Source organism: Elgaria multicarinata, chromosome 3 (genome assembly GCF_023053635.1).
Source record: "Elgaria multicarinata webbii isolate HBS135686 ecotype San Diego chromosome 3, rElgMul1.1.pri, whole genome shotgun sequence".
In the NCBI taxonomy this organism is placed as follows: domain Eukaryota; kingdom Metazoa; phylum Chordata; class Lepidosauria; order Squamata; family Anguidae; genus Elgaria; species Elgaria multicarinata.
In genome coordinates this window covers 16,500,321-16,521,822 of record NC_086173.1, presented here as the reverse complement: position 1 = coordinate 16,521,822, position 21,502 = coordinate 16,500,321, and positions in this window count along the sequence as shown.

Genomic DNA, 21,502 nt, shown 5'->3' with positions numbered 1-21,502 from the left:
CCGCTGCCAACTCCGAAGTGGCTCTGTCTTCTCGGTGGTTCGCAAGCCAACCCGCCCCCTCCCAAAGCCCCAAGGCTGGCTAGAGGACGTGGAGGCACCAAAGCGCCCCCTGCTGTCCGAAGCGAGCTCATCCCAAGCCTGCTTTCCCCAACTACCCATCCAACCTCTTTACTTTCGTCGCTGGCTGCGGGAGTTTCCTTTAGAAACCAAAAATCAAACCACAAAAGGCTCAAGAGAAGGCAAGCAGACAGTCGCGCCCGTCCCGAGGCAACCCGAAAGAATCAGGGTCGCCACCTGTTCGTGATGTGCAATACACACACTGTCCAAATTTAACACACGCAGCCCTATCTCCTGGTGCCTGACTCTGGTAAATCACTGCATGCCGTGGGATTCCTCGACACGGGATTAGGGGGGCGCCGCAAAGGCAGTCGAATGCGCTGGGGCTCCCTACAGACGTTCTAATTAACGCGTGTAAGTCGGATGCGGAGCCTGTCCTCTTAAAGCCACCAACAGGCGCGGGCGTTCGTTCTACACGAGATGGACATGGCTAGAGTGGGTGTTGTGGACACACACGCAAATGGAAATGAGCACATAACATGTGAGCATGACTTGATGGACTAAGATACCACACAATGCCCGACATATAGCAGGCTGAGTTGAGTCTTCTGCAGTTTGGTATTGCTGCCTTGTAATCCTTGTTACAAGGATGCCCTCATTTCCATCTGTTAAATTCAGGAGGGTGTGGTATGGACTGGAACTGCCCAGAGCAGGGGCAATTATAACTATCTGCACCCAGGTTCCCACAAAGCAAGGGACCCTGCCCATTGCTCACCAGAGCTGAAGGTGGCTCCAGGTTTTTCAATGTGTGTCCCCTCCCTCAGACAGGCCACCTTCTCGCTGCCATGGTCACCAGCTGGTCTTCCTCCTCCTCCTCCTCCTCCTCCTCCTCCTCTTCTCTCAGCATTGCTACCACTTGCTTGCTATAGCAATGGCCACCAACTGGGACAGCTTTAAAAGGGGCATTGGACAAATTCCTGGAGGAGAAGGCTAGCAATGGCTACTAGACCTGATAGTTACAGGTTGGTGCCTATGTACACCAGTTGGGGGGGCTTCTTGTGTTCTCATGTCAACTTAACAGTCTTTCAGCATTTAAGAAAGCTATAAAGACTGATCTCTTCCAGCAGGCCTCTCCAGTGGAATTTTAGGATGCTTTTAGTAGGCTTTTAGGGATGTTTTAACAGTGTATAGTATGTTTTTAATCAGTATTTTATACATATTGTTGTTCCCTGCCTCCATCCAAGCGGGGAGGCAGGTAAGAAATATTATTATTATTATTATCATCATCATCATCATCATGTTGACAGGCAGAGTGCCAGGGAGCAAGTAGGCAGATGCATTTACTGCTCCTCCTTCTCGCCACCACTGTGGCCTGGGCCAGAGTAAGAGGTCAGTGAACAAGCAGGTTGCAAGGGTGAAGAGGGGACTTTTGTCAGGGGGGCCCTCCTGGGTTGTGAGCCCTTGACACGTGCCCAAGCACACCTACCCTTAAGCAGACTGTAACAGCTGCCTCAGGCAGCAGATGCTGGAGGAAGGGGTCCCTCCTGAGCCCGCTGGCTGGCCCCCTCCTCCTGAGCAGGTGCTGTGGTCTCAGTCCGACTCAGGAGCTGCTTATTAAAAATAAAGTGATGTGCTCAGTCTGAAGCATTGGAGTCAGGGTTGGCGCCAGACTATTTTGCACCCTAGGCAAGGCAAGCTACTTGCACCCCCCAATATATTTTTTGGCCAATTTTGATTCAGCTGTTCAAGAAGAGTTTCTGAACTATTTTATTTTCCTTTTATTGTGTTTTTTCTTAAAACAGCTAATTTGTATAAAACTGTGACCCTTAAAGGGCAGAACTGCTCCCCTCTGAGGTCTGTACCCTAGGCGGCTGCCTATCTGGTCTAATGGTAGCTTGGGCTGAAAGGGTTTTGTGCCCCTGCTTTAAATGCCCTAAATGAACTATCTGTACACACAGAGAGAGCTAATAGCTGCTGTGTGGAGAGTGGGCGTTTGCAATTTATAGGGGGGGGGGCGAAGGGTTGAGCACAATCCCTCCCAGTTCCGCCACTCTAACCCAATTTGGAGTTCTCTGCGCCTTTTTTAAAAATTCCAGCAATCTAATTGCAGAGCGTCACGCCCGGATTTGACCCCAACTGCCTCAATGGTGGGAAGAGGGAAGTTTCTGTGATGGACACAGGGGAGTTTCCAAAATGTTCCTCCTGAGTACAGCATAGTTACAAGTTCTGTTTGGCTGTGCCACTTTCAGTCTGACTAGCACATGGGTAAAATGCTGGGCAAACATTTTCTGTGATGGGCTGAATCATGCTTAAAGCTCCCATTTATTTATTTTTGGGAAAGACTCAGCAGATACTCTTAGTTCCCCTTTTGCTGCCCTTGCCTCTTAGATGTGACCTTAAGCACCTCATTAACGCCAAATGAGGGAAGTATCTATCATTCAAGGAAACATATAAGGAAGTTTCATGAAATGGGAGTGGACCCAGCAGCAGGAAAGTGGGTAGCTTTGGCCTTTGGAATTTTTCTCCTTCTTTTTTTACAGGGCTATAGGGAATATCAGAAGCAGGCAAACTATCTCAGCAGGTCAGTTAACAAAGGGCATTCATGGGGGTGGCAAGGCCCCAGCACCCCCCTCAAAGCCCACAGCTGATGCCTGCCTTGCCCCCTCCCACACTTATTTTCTAGCCCATCACAGCTCAGTGCCATGAAGCCACCGTGTTAATTTCCCATCATGCCCCTGGCATAATGTTCCTCCGGAGCATTGTGGGAAATCAAAATGGTAGCTGCCCTGCCCTGATCAGATGAATGTTAACTACCTAGGTGGCATAGGAAGGATGCTTTAGAGCAGCTTTCCCCCAACATGGTGCCCTAGAGGGGTTTGGACTTCAAGTCCCATGAGCCCCTTTCAGCATAGCCAATCATCAGGAATGCTGGGAATAGTGGTCCAAAAGATCTGGACTACAGATGGTTGGGGAAGGCTGCAAATTAAGTAAATTGGAGGACAACGTGCCAACCGCCCCCCTCCAATCAGCTCTGTAATTCAGTATTTTTGCCATCAGGGGAAGGCAACCTAGTGCCTTCCAGATGTGTTGGACTACAATTTCCATAATCCCATAGATGTGCGCAGCACCTTTCATTAGGGTGTGCACACAGGGAATTTTATTTTTTTAAAGGTGAACATTTATTGAATACTCAATCATAAAGGATTGATTGATTGATTGATTAAATACTGCCCTACTATACGTTTGGCTTGCCTGACTGTGGGAGGGCCATGGTAGGTGAGGAGCTGCTTATTGCTTGAGACATTAGGGTGTGCCTGGGCACAACTGGCGCACCCCTTGCGCACCCCTATGCATAATCCCTGACCATTAGCCATACTGTCTGTGGCCTATGGGAGTAGTAGTCCAGAACACCTGGAGTGCACCAGGTTGCCTGTCCCTGCACTAGATCAATGCAAAATATTATGAAATCTTAGCACAGCCTTCCCCAATCTGTTGCCTTCCAAATGTTTTGCACTACAGCCCTAATCATCCCTGACCATTGACCATGCTGGCTGGGGCTGATGGGAGTTGTAGTCCAAATACATCTGAAGGGCACCAGGTTGTCTTCCTATAGTTCTGCATTAACAAGCAGTGGCTCCTCAAGGTTTCAGCCAGGAGTCCTTTTGCAGCCCTGCCTAGAGATGCCAGCAACTGAACATGCAGAGGTGGCTCTATATTTGGGCCACACAGAGTGGCAACCCTCTGCCTCCCCCCAGGGACGGAGCTGCCATAGAGGCAGCTCAGGCGGCAGCCTAGAGTGCCAAGGTAAGGGGGGCGCCAAATGGCATGCCCGGAAGCCATTCTCCCACAGCAGCTCTGAGAGGGTGGCTTCTGGGCGAGCCATTCCAAAGCCGCCCACCCGCCCCACCACCCCAGCGTCCTGGCTTCGAAGCCAGGAATGGCTTCTGGCCGGGCGCTGGCTTCGAAGCCAGGACGCTGGGGTGGGGAAGTGGGAGAGCGGCTTCCGGGCGTGCCTTTTTGAAGCCGGCCGGCTGGCCGCCTCCCCACCCCAATATCCTGGCTTCGCTTCAGCTGGGCAGGCGAGATGGTGCCCTGCGCCCAGGTATGCTGGGGTGGGGCGAGGACAGTGGGGGTGGGTGGGTGAAAGCAGCTCAAATGCCTAGGGTGCAAAATAGTCTGGCACCGGCCCTGCCTCCCCCCCCCCCACTGGTGGTAAAGCAATCCTCCCACAACCAGATGCATTTGCTCCAATGCGCTGCATGTAGCTGCTGATGGCCATGCGTGATCTTCTCCTGCCCTCCTCGTCCAACCATCTCAGTAGAATATTGAGTATTGAGCCCAGCCCTCCGCCCCATCTGCCCCAGTGAGCACTAGCTACCACTGTGAACATGGGAGTGTGAGCAAAGCATGTACTCTCTGCTGAGCTCCAGCCCTTCCCTTGTCTGAATGCTGAGCACTCCCATAATGAAGTGAGACAGTGGGTTTGTATCGGGCTGCACTTTGCTTCAGATGTCCAGGCAAAGAATGCACATCTAGTGGCCCTGCTAGCTCAGGGCTGGATGAGAGGGAGGACGAAGAAGAGAACCACATATTTTTTTCAGAGTGAGAATCTACCGCAGTTTGAGTAGATCGCTATGGAAATGAAACAAACCTGAAACAGAAGCAATTTTGTGGGGCTTGCTAAACTGCCATGGAAAAGCGTGCGCAGAAGCGTAATTAGGCAGCCATATGAAAGCAAAAAGGCACACATCATCAGTAAGGTTCAGCTGATTGTGCTCGATTTACAGCAGCTACTTATACAGCAATCCCTGGTACTTGGAGACACCCTCCGTAGCAATTACATACACGTCCCAAAGTGCAAAGAGGGTGAGTTTTACGGCGGCAAAATGTGCGCGGAAACCTGGGAAGTGGTGCATGTGGGTTGGGCAGGTGGTGGGAAGATGAATCCTTTTGCTTTTGAAGATTGCAAGAAGTGTTCTGCTTACTGTTCAGTTCATTGGAGTGTTGAGTCCAAACTGTCTGAAATGATGCTCTTGGTCTGACTCTGATGTTAAACTATTAAGGGTGTAATGGATGTTTAGCCCGAAAAAAAGTCTTACAATTCCAAGCTGTTGTAGAACTTTTTTCTATCTAAACATTCATAGATGTTCTATGCATGTTTAGACAGAAATAACTCCTATAACTCTGGGGGGCTGCTGGAAGTTATAGGACTTACTTCTACCTAAACATGCATAGGATTGCACCCCAAACCAGTGTTCCCCAACCTGGTGCCCTCCAGATGTGTTGGACTGCAGCTCCCATAATTCCCAGCCTTGGGGGTATTTTTCCCCTCTGGGTTTTGTCAGCCCGATACGAACCCAAATCATTTCATTCCTTCTAGAAATAACATAACTTTAACAGTTCTGGTGCAACCATGGGCTCCTTCACCTACAGCCTTTAACTCTTCTTCAGTTTTGTCATCCAACACTTCTTACTTGGTCGGATTTCAAATCAACCATTTGACTAGAAACCACCCTGGCTTAACCATCTAGCTCTGTGGCTTTCTAACTATTTGTGGCGTGGGGTGGGGAGGTAGCCACATCTAGTCAGGAGGACAACTCGAAGAAGAAACTGATTGTAGCATTTGAACAATGTACACAGGTAGTTATGCGTAATTACAGCTTATAGACCACTGATAAGCTTTTATAATAGCACAGATGGACATTCTCAATATCCTTTCACTGATGTTGCTGTCCCATTCCCATAATTACGCACCCCCCTCATGCTTCCTTCCTTCTTTCCTTTTACCATGTATGTCTCAAGCCAGGGCTCTTGCTAGTTCAGAGTCCAACACCCTACCTTTTGTTTTTATTTTATTTATTTATTACATGTATAGCTCACCTTTCCTCCTAAGGAGCCCAAGGCGGAGTACATAACTATTCTACTGTCCATTTTATCTTCACAACAACCCTGGGAGGTAGGTTAGGCTGAGAATTCGTGAGAGTCCCAAAGTCACCCAATGAACTTCAGGGTTGAGTGTGGACTAGAACTTGGATCTCCTGAGTCCTAGTCCAACACTCTAATCACTACACCACAACATTGCACTCTTGGCAGACGGCGTTTGGGTCTAGTCTACAAGTGAGCTGCCTCGACTACGGTACTAGGCTGCCTACGGATACTCCCTGCCCTCCCTGCCCCCTGCGGACCAATCATAGTACTCCAAGCTGGGCCCTATAAATCACTGGCCTCCTTCTGAACAACGTGATGCTATTGTGTGGACACTGGGCCAAGCTCCTGCTTCCATTACCCTGATGGCGGTCTTAGATGTTGACCCCAGCTTCAGTTTGACTATACACATGGCTCTGGCCTCTGTTTATTGCTCTGGAACACAACCCACCCACCCCATGTGTTGGAACTTGCATGTGCTTTGGGCCCACTTGCGCTAACGGCCAGGTCCCTTGGAATCTGACTGAATGGAGCCCGACTCACCTCACCAGGACAGACATAGGGGGGCTGGCATGGTTGGGCACCTGCTCGTTTTATTTATTTATTTATTGCATTTATATCCCGCCTTTTTTCCTGCAAGGAACCCAAGGTGGCGTACAGAATCCTCCTCCTCTCCACTTTATCCTCACAACAACAACCCTGTGAGGTAGGTTGGGCTGAGAGTCTGTGACTGGCCCAAAGTCACCCAGGGAGCTTCCATGGCCAAGTGGGGACTAGAACTCAGATCTCCCGACTCCCAGTCCAATATTTGAACCACCACACCACACTGCTCTATACTACTGCACCTGCTCAGACCCACATCTCGGTAGAGAGTGGTTTAACCTCTTCCTTGGTGTCATAGAATCATAGAATAGCAGAGTTGGAAGGGGCCTACAAGGCCATCGAGTCTAACCCCTTGCTCAATGCAGGAATCCACCCTAAAGCATCCCTGACAGATGCTTGTCCAGCTGCCTCTGGGAGGCCTCTAGTGTGGGAGAGCCCACAACCTCCCTAGGTAACTGATTCCATTGTCGTACTGCTCTAACAGTCAGGAAGGTTTTTCTGATGTCCAGCTGGAATCTGGCTTCCTTTAACTTGAGCCCGTTATTCCGTGTCCTGCACTCTGGGAGGATCGAGAAGAGATCCTGGCCCTCCTCTGTGTGACAACCTTTTAAGTATTTGAAGAGTGCTATCATGTCTCCCCTCAATCTTCTCTTCTCCAAGCTAAACATGCCCAGTTCTTTCAGTCTCTCCTCATAGGGCTTTGTTTCCAGACCCCTGATCATCCTGGTTGTCTCTGCCTGTTCACCTGCCCTCTCCAATCATCTGACGAGAGCAAAGATGTGGAGCTGATGCTGCCTCCACTTGCCTTCCCTTCCCCTCCTGGGTAGTGTTGCAGACACGTCCCAGAGGGTAATCCCAGAGGGTACATCTTCTAGAGCCCACATAACACTGATCTTAAAGGAACTGCACTGGCTGCCTATATGCTTCCTGTCAGAATTCAAGGTGTTGGTAATGACGTTTAAAGCCCTAAATGGCTTGGGACCTCCATACATGAGAGAGCGCCTCTCCTTATATATGCCTGCCCGAGACCTTAGATCTGTTGGAGGAGCCTTTCTCCGCTTCCCACTAATGCAACATATACGTTATGACGGGACAAGGTAGAGGGCTTTCTCTGTGGTGGCACCCCGACTGTGGAATGCCCTCCCCTTGGAGGCCCTATTGGTGCCAACATTGATTGCATTTCGACGCCAAGTAAAAACATGGCTTTTTAACAAAGCCTTTGATGGTTAAACTCACTGGCACATTGTTTTAACTGTTTTAACTGTATCTATTGCTTTTAAATTATATATTGTTTTAACTTGGATCATGGTTTAATTTGTTTTTAACTGTGTATATTTATTGTTTTATATGGTATGTTTTTATCTGTACGCTGCCCTGAGATCTTAGTGATATAGGGTGGGATATAAATATTTTAAATAAATAAATAAATAAATAAATAAATAATGTGCACAGTGATGACAAAAGCAAGGAATCCCACCAGCCTACTTAGGGCATCTTACTCAATGGCCTCACAAAACCTGCAGTCAGCACTTTATTTCTTATTGTATCCACCCCAAGGCCTTTGCTATATATGCCTTTTCCTCACTTTTATTCTGGCTAGCCACCTTACTGTAACTCTTTTTTTAAAAAAGTATTACTTTGTGAGCCATCTTTATTTACCTCTGTAGTTCTAAACAATAATTGCAATAAAGTAAAAGTAAAATAAAAAAGCTACAAGCCCAAATTATTTATTTATTCCGAAATACTTCCTGAGCTAGTTTGGACATGGATTTCTTTGGCCTTTGGTAATAAATATTGCACAATAAACAAAAACAAAGAAAGAAAGAAAGAAAGAAAGAAAGACAATTGTAAAATGGGATGGGGTGGTGGAGGCTGTATTTTTTTAAAGGGGAAAATAAAATGAAAATTTCCCACTGCGATGAACTAATATATTGTATATGTTTTGGGTTCTGGCCACTGTTTTCTTTTGTCTTGAATCAAGTATCCACTATTTATACTCAAGTTTATCAGTTTTGTGATTCATTTCATTGATGCTTGCCTAGGAAAACTTCCTGGAGGATTGTACTGCAAATTATTTGGCAAAAACAAACAGAAACAAAACAACCTATCTTTATTTTTATGAATTGTATCAGTTTTACAGACACAAACTCCAACCCCCCCCCCCAACATTCCTTGTTAAATCGAAGTCCTGGCGTGTGACTTTTTAATATAAGGGACTGAGATTCTCAAACCAAGTAAGATAGAGCACTTGGCTATAAAATAGCTTGGATTACATAGTTTATGGATTAGATGAGGATGCCAACTAATCCATGCTCATGTGTAGTCTATAAATAAACAGACCGATTATGAGTCAATACTGTCGCAGACCAGGGAATACAGAACTATCCTAGATAAGATTGGAAAGAGAGGCTTGGAGAACAGCACTTAAAAAGCAAAATAATAATAATCTTCTCACTCATCCCAGGGCGTTGGACAATGGCTTGGAAGACCCAGCTCCAAATTCCCACTGGATAACCTTGACCCAGTCACTCCCAGCCTAACCTACCTCACAGGGTTGTTGTGAGGATAAAATGTTGGGAAGGGGGAAAACTATGTATGCTGCCTTGAGATTCTTAGAGGAAAAGTGGGATATAAATGTAATAAACAATAATTCATGTAGGGTTGGAGCAAGCTATAGTTATGCTTAGAGTAGAAATCCATGGGAAAAGTTAGTTATGCCTAACTTAAGTCCCATGGGTCTACTCTAAGCATGACTAAATCTGGGTCTAACCCAGCCTTTGCTAACCTGGTACCCGCCAGATGTTTTGAACTACAACTCCCAGCATTCCTGACCACTGGTCTTGCTGGAAGGAGCTGATGGGAGTTGAAGTCCAAAACATCTGGAGGGCATGAGGTTGGGGAAGGCTGGCTAACTCACATATCTGTAACATCATCAGAACTGCTGATTTTTTTTAAAAAAAAATCAGCACGTAAAAGGTGAATGAATGCATAGGCATAAGTACATGCTAAAATGTAATGCATAGATGTATGTATGGATGGATACATCTTCTATATAAATAAAAATGTAAATGTTCGTTTGTTCCTAATCTAAAATCTCCGAAAGTTCTTCACCGATTGCTTTGAAATTTTGACACAACGTTGCATTCGAATACGCGCGTTTTATGTAACTATATTATAGATGGGGACAAAAGTGTGTCTTAGAATAGAAGAAATAGGGTATAAAAAGCCCAGAGGCCTCCTCCAAGCTACTTATGCAAATAGGAGAGAAGTCATTGTGACATCACCAACCACTAGGCCAATCCACTGCCTCTGCCTTCTCTCCTATTTCCATGTTCTCTCCTATTTGGCGCCATCTAGCAATGTTTCTTGGGACTGCGGCCTTCTATGGAAGTTCCAAGTTCTGAAGAAAGGTAACTGCCAGGAGATTCCGGCCTAGCAGAGGGGCCAAAACCCACTAACCTCCTCACCACACCTGTGACAGGTAAAAACATTCTTTTTTTGAAAAACAGCGCCATCTGTTGGACGTAAAAGCAACACATGCTGGTCAGGCTGGAAGATACATAAGCAGCAATGAAGCTGTATGGCGAATTCTTTCATTTCCCATACATGAACAAAGTCCAGCTGTTGTTCACTTAGCAGTACATCTAGAAAATGGACAACGCGTTTATTTCACAGCTGCAAATGTGCAACAAATAGCCCTGAATCTACTGGCTACAACGTTAACTGCTTTCTTCACGTTATGTCAAAATGACGTGTTTGCGAAAACACCGCTGTATTCGGAAGTGCCTACGAATTACACATGGAATGCGAGTAGAAAATCATTTGAATGACGCAAATGAGGAGAGCGAGTCGACGGACAACCTGGCATATTCAAAGAAACTACGATAGGCAGACTGTACACCGTGCATCCCAATCAAGATGAATGCTTCTTTCTTCGCATGCTGTTGGTAAATGTGCCCGGTCCAACGTCTTTCCAGCAATTGAGAATTGTCAACGGCGTTACACATGCCACTTTCCGCAGTGCATGTCAAGCTCTGAATTTATTGGAGAACGACCGACACTGGGATGTATGCATTAGTGACGCGTACAACACATCACATCCAAATCAAATTCGTGCATTGTTTGCAATCATATTGACCGCCTGCTCTCCTTCATCTCCAACAGAGTTATGGGAGAAATATAAATCGCACATGGCTGAAGATATTTTCCGTCGAATACGCAAGGAAAATTCAAATATGAACATGGATTTCACAGCAGAAATCTACAACGAAGCGTTGATAATGATTGAAGATTTGTGCTTAGAAATCGCGAACAAAGTTCTCAATCAATTGAGAATGCCATCACCGAATCGATCTGCTCCTGCTTCGTTCGATGTAGAATTGCATCGTGAACAAAATTACAACACGGCTGATCTTTTGTCATATGTGCAATCAAATATTCCTAAGCTAACGCTTGAGCAAAATGGCATTTACGATCAAATAATGCAAACTGTCAATAACGGGCTTGGAGAAATCTTCTTCTTAGATGCGCCAGGAGGAACTGGTAAAACGTTCCTAATTAGATTGCTTCTGGCAGCAATTCGAGCCCAAAATAACATAGCCTTAGCTCTTTCGTCGTCCGGAATAGCTGCGACATTGCTACCAGGTGGAAGAACTGCTCATTCTGCTTTGAAATTGCCATTGAACATGCAACTCATTGAAACTCCCACGTGCAACATTTCCAAAGCATCCAGCATGGGAAAAGTATTGCATAAATGCAAACTTATTGTTTGGGATGAATGCACAATGGCGCACAAAAAATCGCTCGAGGCTCTTGATCAATCGTTGCAAGATTTGCGTGGAAACATAAGACCATTTGGGAACGCATTAATATTGCTTGCAGGAGATTTCAGGCAAACATTATCTGTAATTCCTCGATCGACACCAGCGGACGAAATAAATGCTTGCCTGAAATACTCTACTTTGTGGCGACACGTAAAGACGTTAAAATTAACTACAAATATGCGTGTCCAGCTGCAAAACGATCGATCAGCTGAGATATTCTCACGTCAATTGCTGGAAATTGGGAACGGAAAGGTGCCGGTTGATCTGACCTCAGGACAAATTTCATTGCCTCATAACTTCTGCAATTTAGTGACGTCAAAAGAAGAATTGCTTGAAAAAGTATTTCCCAATATTCAAACCAATTATAAGAATTACGATTGGCTGAGTGAACGAGCTATTTTTGCGGCCAAGAACAAAGACGTCTACGAACTTAACAATATTATTCAGTCTAACATTCAAAGCGAGGCAGTCACATACAAGTCCGTCGACACTGTTGTGGAAGCAGATGAAGCGGTTAATTATCCAACAGAATTTTTGAATTCACTTGATCTGCCAGAGATGCCACTGCACGTACTGCAATTGAAAATCGGTGTGCCAATTATCCTATTGCGAAATATCAACCAGCCAAAGCTTTGCAACGCCACACGGCTTGCAGTAAAAAAATTACTGAGCAACGTCGTAGAAGCAACAATCTTGACAGGACCTTTCAAAGGTGAAGATGTCCTCATTCCTCGCATTCCTATGATTCCAACGGATATGCCATTTCAATTTAAGAGATTGCAATTCCCAATTCGATTGGCGTTTGCAATCACCATCAACAAAGCTCAGGGCCAATCTTTAGAATTGTGCGGTTTAGATCTAGACACGGATTGGTTCTCACATGGACAAGAAAACGTGCGCTTTCTCTTTTCTTTCTTTTCCATTTAACCAGACTGAGCCACAGCAACACGTGGCCGGGTACAGCTAGTGTAAAATAAATCCATGAAAGCACAATTTATGAAAACACTAATGATTGATGGCGGGAGCAGGGAAAACAAAACACCAGAGTTGCTAAGTTGACACTGGGGCTTTGTTTACCTGTTATGTTGCTGAGTAGGGAATTCTTAGCTCATGCTATGCAATATCTTTTAGGGTTTCCCCCTTCCCCTGCTAAGGCTGGGAAGGACTGCTGACATGCACTGATGAAAACTGAGCTCATCCTACCCATGCCCAGTGTTGGAGGGAGGCAGCTCATGAAATATTGTTGGAATGCAGGCCGGCAAAGGCCGTGTGGGAGATACAGTGCGCAAAACTCAAAGGAAAAAGAGGGAAAGGGAAGCAGTGTGGTGCAGTGGTTGGAGTGTTGGACTGGGGCAGGATCTACACTACTGCTTTAAAGCACTTTATTAACAGTTTTGATAACTGTTGAGGCCCAGGACACACTCCATATACAGTTTTCAAAACTGTTATAAAGCGCTTTAAAGCAGTAGTGTAGATCCGAGAGGCCTAGATTCAAGTCCCTACACAGCCATGAAGTTCACCGGGTGACTCTGGGCCAGTCCCTGACTCTCAGCCTAACCTACCTCACAGGGTTGTTGTTGTGAGGATAAAATGGAGAGGAGGAGGACCGTGTAAGCCGCTTTGGGTTCCTTGCAAGAGGACAAAGGGTAGGATATAAATAAATACTGGACTAGGACAATTTGACATAGGGGTTAAAAAACTGTAGAGAAGTCCCATGAGCTTCAAATTAGGATTTTAACCATAAGTTTCCCCTTTGCATTTCTGCTTCTTGTGTATAATGTTTAGCCCGCCACCAAAGGAGCAGAAATTCAGAAACTGACGAATGCTTCAAGACAACTTAGGTTGGTGCAAAATAATATGAGAGGGCCAATTCACACTGCTGAATTTCTTAATATAGTCTTGTACGCAGGTTCCCTGTGAAGAATGGAGAGCATGAAACAAAGTTATGATGGTGAGCAACATGTTGTGATTCCAATGATTGTGGCAACTGGAAACTGTGCAGCTAAGATCATGGTCACAGGCTGACAGATCACATTGTAAGCAGCTCAGTTCACACAGCCTTTCTGCAGTACTTGTGTGCATAAAGGAGTGGAGACATTCAGGAACATTAACTAGGCTGGCTGGTTCATGCATGCCTGTTCATTACATGCTGATTTGCATGTGCGAATGAGCCATTCTACATCAAACACATTTCACATCAATGCTTTTCAGTAGAATTGGTTCACACTGTTACACATTCAGCAGAGAGTCAGAGAGCTTCTTTACACGAGTGATTTATTGCACGCTCATGATTGGTCACTCACAGAAGTATGTACTGTAGGTCCTTTACATGTTGTTCTCAACCTCCAGGACTTGCTCCCTACTCTCCCCCATTTATGCCACTTTCAAAAAGATGGGAGATAAGCTGTAATAAAAGTTAATGCGACATATCTGCAGCGTGTAATACCAGTGGAGCACTATAATACAGCCACTAGATATCGCTGTTTCATTGAACATATGGAGCGTTTCCAAGAAAGGAAGTTTTCAATACCAAATCATGTGTTTGCCATCTAAAGAAGCCCGTCATAAACCTGGAAAGACTCCAAAAGAAGAAAGCCTGGTAAGGATGAAGGGGGGTTGCTTAATGTAGAGATGCCCATCATGGAAGTTGCATTGCTTTACCCGCTTACTTGAATATAAGCACCATTAGCTTAACGGTACTTCTAAGTAGATATGCATAGGGTATTGCACTGGAAGTGATTTAGTAAAAACATGAACGATGAAAGATTGTGTGAACTGATTGCATGCGACAGATTAAGAGATTTAGCGTCAGCATCTCTATCCAGTCTAACATGGAGAGATTTTTTTTTCTTGACCAATGATCATCAGCTGCAATCTAAAATGTGTCATGAGATAGTAGAGAGACAACAAATGAGCACCATTTTGGCCATTGTGCTGGTATATAGTAGATGCTTTGACAATGTGTTCTACTGACATATCTGAGCAGTTGCATCAACATATCGTTTGTGGTGGCAGCCTATTGCACACTACGCCAGGGTGGTGTGTGTGTGTTTGGGGTGTGTGTGTCCACCATATCTTATAGCCCCTCAGCCAGAGTATCTTCCAAATAGGATTGAACCCTTAATGTTTCTGATTTGGGGTGACCTAACCACGGCCATGGTAGCTGGGAATTATGGGAGTTGTAGCCCAGGTTTGAGAAATCTGGTATGGAACATCAATGCTACTCTAAGTTCCTTCTCCAATGCGCCTTCTGCAGTTGGAGCCATCTCTGAAAATTCAATAGAAACATTTCAAAAAGCAGGGGGGGGGGGGGGAACTGAGCGAGATCCCTTGTAGACTCCAGTTAGTAATGATTGAAATTCCAGGTTACCACAATGTTGCATGCATGCATCCACAATTGATTCTAAAAGTTTTGTTTTTAATTAATAGCCTCTTTACACAGGGGGGATGTAATGAGAATCACAATCACATCATTACATTAAGGATCTGGCATGTGAAGAAGGAACTGAAGAATCAGCATCATTACAGATATTAGTTTTCTACTTCCAACTCAACCTCTTGCTTTGTTGCAAAATACAGAAACTTACCAAATAATGCCATCAGCTTGCAAGGGGATGTGGTGTTGCCACTCCAGAAGGACCTAACCTGCAATATGTAGAGATAGATGCCACACATCTAAGTAACAATGTAGCCAGATCCTATGTATGTGAATTTTGCAGTGAACCCACTGAGAACCTTTCTACACGAAGCTTTTAATGTGTGCTCATGATACCTCACTTACAGTAGTTTGTGGGTCCTTTACACAATGTTGTCATCCTCCAGGGCCTTTCCTGTGCTTTGCAACCATTATTACATTTTTTTCCTAATGAGGAAAATGGGGTATTTTTTCTGAATGGCCTCTGTAACACCATAGAAATCCATACCACAGCACCACCTAGTGGCTGTATAATGGAACATATAGAAAGGCAGAGAAAGAAACCTCCCAGGAAAAAGCATGTGTAAAGGAGCCAATCTTAATCCCACAAAGAATCCAGGAACAGAAGCTTCAGTTAAGGTGCGGGTTGAAAGCTTCACATAGAAAAGCCCTGAGGACAATGGGGCTTCTTCCTAAGTAAGCATGCTTAGAATTACAGCTTGCAGCAGAAGCCCTTAACCAGGGTGACCATATGAAAAGGAGGACAGGGCTCCTGTATCTTTAACAGTTGTATTGAAAAGGAAATTTCGGCAGCTGTCATTTGTATCTATGGGGAACCTGCTGAAATTTCCTCTTCATCACCACAGTTAAAGCTGCAGGTGCCCTGCCCTCTTTTAAATCTGGTCACTCTAGTATAGCTCCTGCAGCTTTAACTGTGGTGATGAAGAGGGAATTTCAGCAGGTTCTCCATATATACAAATGACACCTGCTGAAATTCCGTTTTCTATGCAACTGTTAAAGATACAGGAGCCCTGTCCTCCTTTTCATATGGTCACCCTACCTTAACAGGGCTGGGCCGTCGGTAGTAGGTTGAGGTGTGCCGGGAGCCAAGAACCTGAAGCCATAGGAGGAGCCAGAAAACAGGATGACAGAGCAAATTAGGTCTGAAGGACCTGCCAGGAGGCAAAATCAAGGAGCAAGTCAAATGTCAAGACCAAAGCTAACATGCTGCAGGAGTACTAGGAGGTGAGGAAGTGCATGTTGTTCAAGCAGGAAGCCCTTTATACCTTTTCCTGCCTAGAATGGGCCAGTGGGCAGCCTAGGTGGGTGGAATCAGTCCGGAAGGTTGTTCACTATGAGGGCTGTTCAGAAGTTCCCCACGGGGGCAGCCAGCAGCTCCTCACAGCCCCATTGAAAGCAATGACATTTACTTAGGATACTGACAAATGGATGGCGTCTAGCACTACCAATAAAAAGACATTGTGCGGCTATTCCATCTTTCCCTGCTTTTCTGCTTTAAGAAAAACTGGTGGGAAAACGCAGAAAGGTAAAAAAAAAAAGTTGTCTGGTTGTTGTTTTTACTAAGTCAGACCACAGGTCCATCTCAATCAGCTATGCACATGTAACTAGGGTGACCCTATGAAAAGGAGGACAGGGCTCCTGTATCTTTAACAGTTGCATAGAAAAGGGAATTTCAGCAGGTGTCATTTGTATATATGGAGAACCTGGGGAAATTCCTCTTCATCACTACAGTTAAAGCTGCAGGAGCTATACTGGAGTGACCAGATTTAAAAGAGGGCAGGGCACCTGCAGCTTTAACTGTTGTGATGAAGAGGGAATTTCACCAGGTTCTCCATATATACAAATGACACCTGCTGAAATTCCCTTGTCTATACAACTGTTAAAGATACAGCAGCCCTGTCCTCCATTTCATATGGTCACCCTACATGTAACATTAAACTATGCTTTGTTTTTTTTTAAAAAAATCATAGATTGTTGCCCTACCCATGGTTTGTCTGGCAGACAATCAAACAAACCATGAATTGTTTTCTCTGGGTTGTTTGGGTTTCCTGCTCGCTGTATCCCAACTGCCTTTGTGGTACTACAGTATTAGTATGTAAAGAGGCTGGGCCTTTTTTTAATCACTTTTCCGCTGCCTTTGTAGCCTAGCAAAACAATGCAAGAACAGTCTACGATTTTGGGTTCATACAGAACAACCCATGGTTTGAACAACACAGAGTTGACAACCCAACAACAAACCTTGGGTTCTTTTTCTGAGTTGTTCATGGTTAACAAATCCACAGTTAACCCATATTTGTGGATTCGAATGTAATGACAACCCCACGATTCAGCAAACCACGGTTAATTAAATTATGGGCTGTGATAATGACAGGTCTAGTGCCTCCAAATATTTTGGCCAATGACTCACATCACCTGTATAATGAATGGCATTAATGGGAATTGAAGTCCAAGACATCTAGAGGGCACTGGTTTGGGGAAGTCTGGTCCACATGCTAGCTGATAGTGGCTCTTACAGGGTTTCAGACAAGAGTCTTTCCCAGCCCCTACCTGGAGATGCTGGTGATTTCTTCCAGAAACTGTCCTCCAGCACTGAGCTCCAGCCCTCCTGACAGATGTCGGACTGCATATCGGACTGCACATGGCTTTGCACTTGTGACTAACCTGGGTGAAAGTCCCCTCGAACAACAGCACTTTATTCTGAGTAAACATTTGAAGTGCATGCTGCCAAATTGTAAAGCACTTTTGTAAGCCAACCCCTTGAGGAATTCATTGGTTTTCTGGCTGCTGTCAGAACCAGCGATACTGTAATTGAATCGCAAAGAGAAAATCTCTTTTGTTTTCAGGTTGAAAAAGGGATGTCAGGGCCCTTCTTAATGTCTCTGGCAGGTGCGTACAGGGGTCAAGGAAGGCCAATCCGAAAGTGCTCCAGCTTGACGTTACCCACAAGCCACCTTGGAAGGATCTTTCTTCAGGTGTCTCCTCTCCAAACCCACCTGCTCCATGGAGCGTTTGTCTAAACCCCATAATCCTTAGCAGCCAGAGGCCTAACCTTTTAGGTGGGGTGTGTGGGAACCTTTTTTTTCTGTTGAGGGACACACTTCTTTGGGGGTGATCTGTCAGAGGCCACATGCTGGTTGTGGGTGAGTCAGATGCCGGTGGTGGCTGGGCCCAGAGCCAAAAATGGGTGGGCTACTGCCTTCTCTCTTTTTTGACACCTAGAGCTGGCGTCAAGGGTTGGCATGGTCAGGCAACTGCTGAGGGCCCATGCGCTACTAGCTCCCCCCAAGAGCCCCCTGGGTGTGCTCCTCCCCTTCACCATGGCAACCTGCTTCTTCACCTGCCTCTCACTCTGGCCCAGACAATGGTGGTGGCGAGAAGTAGGAGCAGGAGATGCCCCTGCCTGCTTGCTCATTGGCTCTTTCGGCCAAGTGGTAGCCATGAGGAGAAAGAGGAGGAGGAGCCAGAGCAGCTGGTGTCAATGGAAGTGAGAAGGTCGACTCCCTGAGGGAGGGCCCCAATTGAGGGTATCTTGCCCAATGGCCCTCCAAAACTTGGAGCCATACAGCCTTCTCTCTTCTCTCTCTCCCCCACCCCCGCCCTCTCTCTCCCCCACCCCCGCCCTCTCTCTCCCCACTCACTGGGCTGTCCAGAGAAGGCTGGAAGCAGTGAGAGCTTCTGCTTGTGGAGGGCTTTGAAATATTAGATTGGGGGATGAGTGCGGCCTTAGGCTGCAATTTGCCCACCCCTGTTTTAGGTTATTTATTTATTATTGCATTTATATTCCACCTTTTTGCCTCCAAGGAACCCAAGGCGGTGTACATAATCCTCCTCCTCTTCTCCATTTTTAATCCCTACAACAACCCTGTGAGGTAGGCTGGGCTGAGTCTGTGACAAGCCCAAAGTCACCCAGTGGGTTTCCATGGCTGAGTGAGGACTAGAACCCGGACCTCCAGGCTCCAAGTCCAACGCTTTAGCCACTACACCACACTGGCTCCCTGGTTATGAAGCTCTACAAAGCTCCATACACACTGGTGGTATTGTAACAAATAAATAATATTGCAGCACACAAATAAAATGCAACACTCATCTCACAACTAGCTTGCAATGAATCCGGAGGGACAATATGGGTCTGGTCACCTCACAGTGCAGTTTGATGCATATTTACTCAGAAGTAAGCACCACTGTGTTCAGTGGGGCTTACTCCTTAGCAAGGACATTTTGGATTGCAGCTGCAATGTCCCATCCTTGAATTTTCAAGTTGTGCTAAATTAGGGTGTCCATATGAAAAGGAGGACAGGGCTCCTGTATCTTTAACAGTTGCATAGAAAAGGGAATTTCAGCAGGTGTCATTTGTATGCATGTCGCACCTGGTCAAATTTCCTCTTCATCACAGCAGTTAAAGCTGCAGGAGCTATACTGTGACCAGATTTAAAAGAGGGCAGAGCACCTGCAGCTTTAACTGTTGTGATGAAGAGGAAATTTCACCAGGTTCCCCATATATACAAATGACACCTGCTGAAATTCCCTTTTCTATGCAACTGTTAAAGATACAGGAGCCCTGTCCTCCTTTTCATATGGTCACCCTAGCTAAATGAATTAAAAGTAACGACGCCCTCCCTTTTACTTCTGGAGTTATTTATAAAAATATGCAAGCTGTATTTCGTTGACTTGGTCTTCAAGAAGTAAACCTGCTGCTGTCTGCCAATATTCTGGATACTGAATGCAAAATCTTCGGGATGGGCTGATAAACCCATGGCCGCTTGTTTAATGAAATATATGAATTAAATTCAGAGTAAACAATATATTAATGCCTTTTAATTAAAATATAATGTTAAAGCACAGCACTATATGCAAAGGCTGTTTAAACAAGCTCACTAGAACATTATCTTGCTTTTAGGTTTTTGCTATGTCCCTTTGACTTAGAATGGGCCCCTTACAATTATACGCCTTTAGCCTTCACTAAAACAGTTTTGCTCTTTGAATTTCTAACTGAACTTTAAGGATCCACCCTGTCCCTCAAAATGTGATATGGCCACAGTGTGTCAGATGTTCCACCTCCTTTCCCTCATTCCCCCAAAAAGATGACAGGGCACTTGCTGAAGTTTTTGTGCCTTTAAGATGTGGGTCAATCTTTCCATCATCAATCAAGGTGCACCAGATTTGAAGCTCCACCTTTCTGAGTTTCACCAAAATACCCGGCACCCTCACCTGCGCCTTCTTATTCCCTGCAGCCACTGACAGATTGCCATCATGGCCAGTGCCAGAGATTGCACATGCTGGGAAAATGCCAATAGCTAGAGGCCTAGGGAGGGCCCAAAGGGCTGCTGGTTACAGGGCTGTTTTCACTTTGCACTGGCGTCCCAGGAAAGTTGGAAGAAGTGCGAGGGCTTGTGCTGTTCTCACCTCCTTCTTGAGAAGGTAAAGACAATCTAATCCCAGTTCCTGGGGGGTAGGTGAAGGAGCAGGATGTTCTCAGGCTGAGCAGTGAGAATGCTGCACCGTGGGGAATGGGGAAAGGGTGTACTCTCTCATGTCCCACGGGGGACTGGGACCAGGTGAATAGGACTGGGCATGTTTAGCCTGGAGAAGAAAAGATTGAGGGGAGACATGATAGCACTCTTCAAACACTTAAAAGGTTGTCACACAGAGGAGGGCCAGGATCTCTTCTCGATCCTCCCAGAGTGCAGGACACGGTATAATGGGCTCAAGTTAAAGGAAGCCAGATTCCAGCTGGACATCAGGAAAAACTTCCTGACTGTTAGAGCAGTACGACAATGGAACCAGTTACCTAGGGAGGTTGTGGGCTCTCCCACACTAGAGGCCTTCAAGAGGCAGCTGGACAACCATCTGTCAGGGATGCTTTAGGGTGGATTCCTGCATTGAGCAGGGGGTTGGACTTGATGGCCTTATAGGCCCCTTCCAACTCTGCTATTCTATGATTCTATGACTAATCTCCTCCAACCTGGGTCATCCAGATGTTTTGGCCTACAATTCCCATCATCCCTGACCATTGGCTGTGCTGACTGGGAATGATGAGCAAAAACATCAGGAGGGACGTAGGCTGGAGGAGGTTGGGCTAAGGGAAAGGAATCAAAGGCCGGGACAATGGGGGAATGCATTAAGACAGTGGTATTGACCCCCAAAAGTGGGTCGCTGTATCAGTCCAGAGATGGGTCATGGCAAAGCTGTTGCCACAATGTTGGGCAATTGTGGAAGTGGGTCCCATGTTGCAGGTCGGGAGTCAAAGAGCTTTTTCGCACCAGCATTATACTGTGCAATCACTGCGAATAGCGTGCAAGGGACTCCGAAGTTTTCCACCTTATAATCTGCTTCTATTGTGAAGTACTCCCATGCATTCTGCTTTAATTGCGCTTCTTAACCAAAAGAAGTGCAATATTACGCTACTAGTTTTCCAGCGTATCATTTGTAGTTTTCCGAGCGGCCACTGGGGTGCAGGAGCAGGATTGGAAGAAAAATTAAACAAATGCTTACATCTGCGTAAGCTTTAAAGAGAAAGACATCAAAATTGGCACAGTAATAGACATTAAGGAGAGCTTTAAGCATACTAAATTTGAATCGGATTGGGTCATCCGTTGATTTTTTAATAATTTTTTTACATTCCCCCCCTTAACCCATTTCCTTGTATGCAAAGGATCTA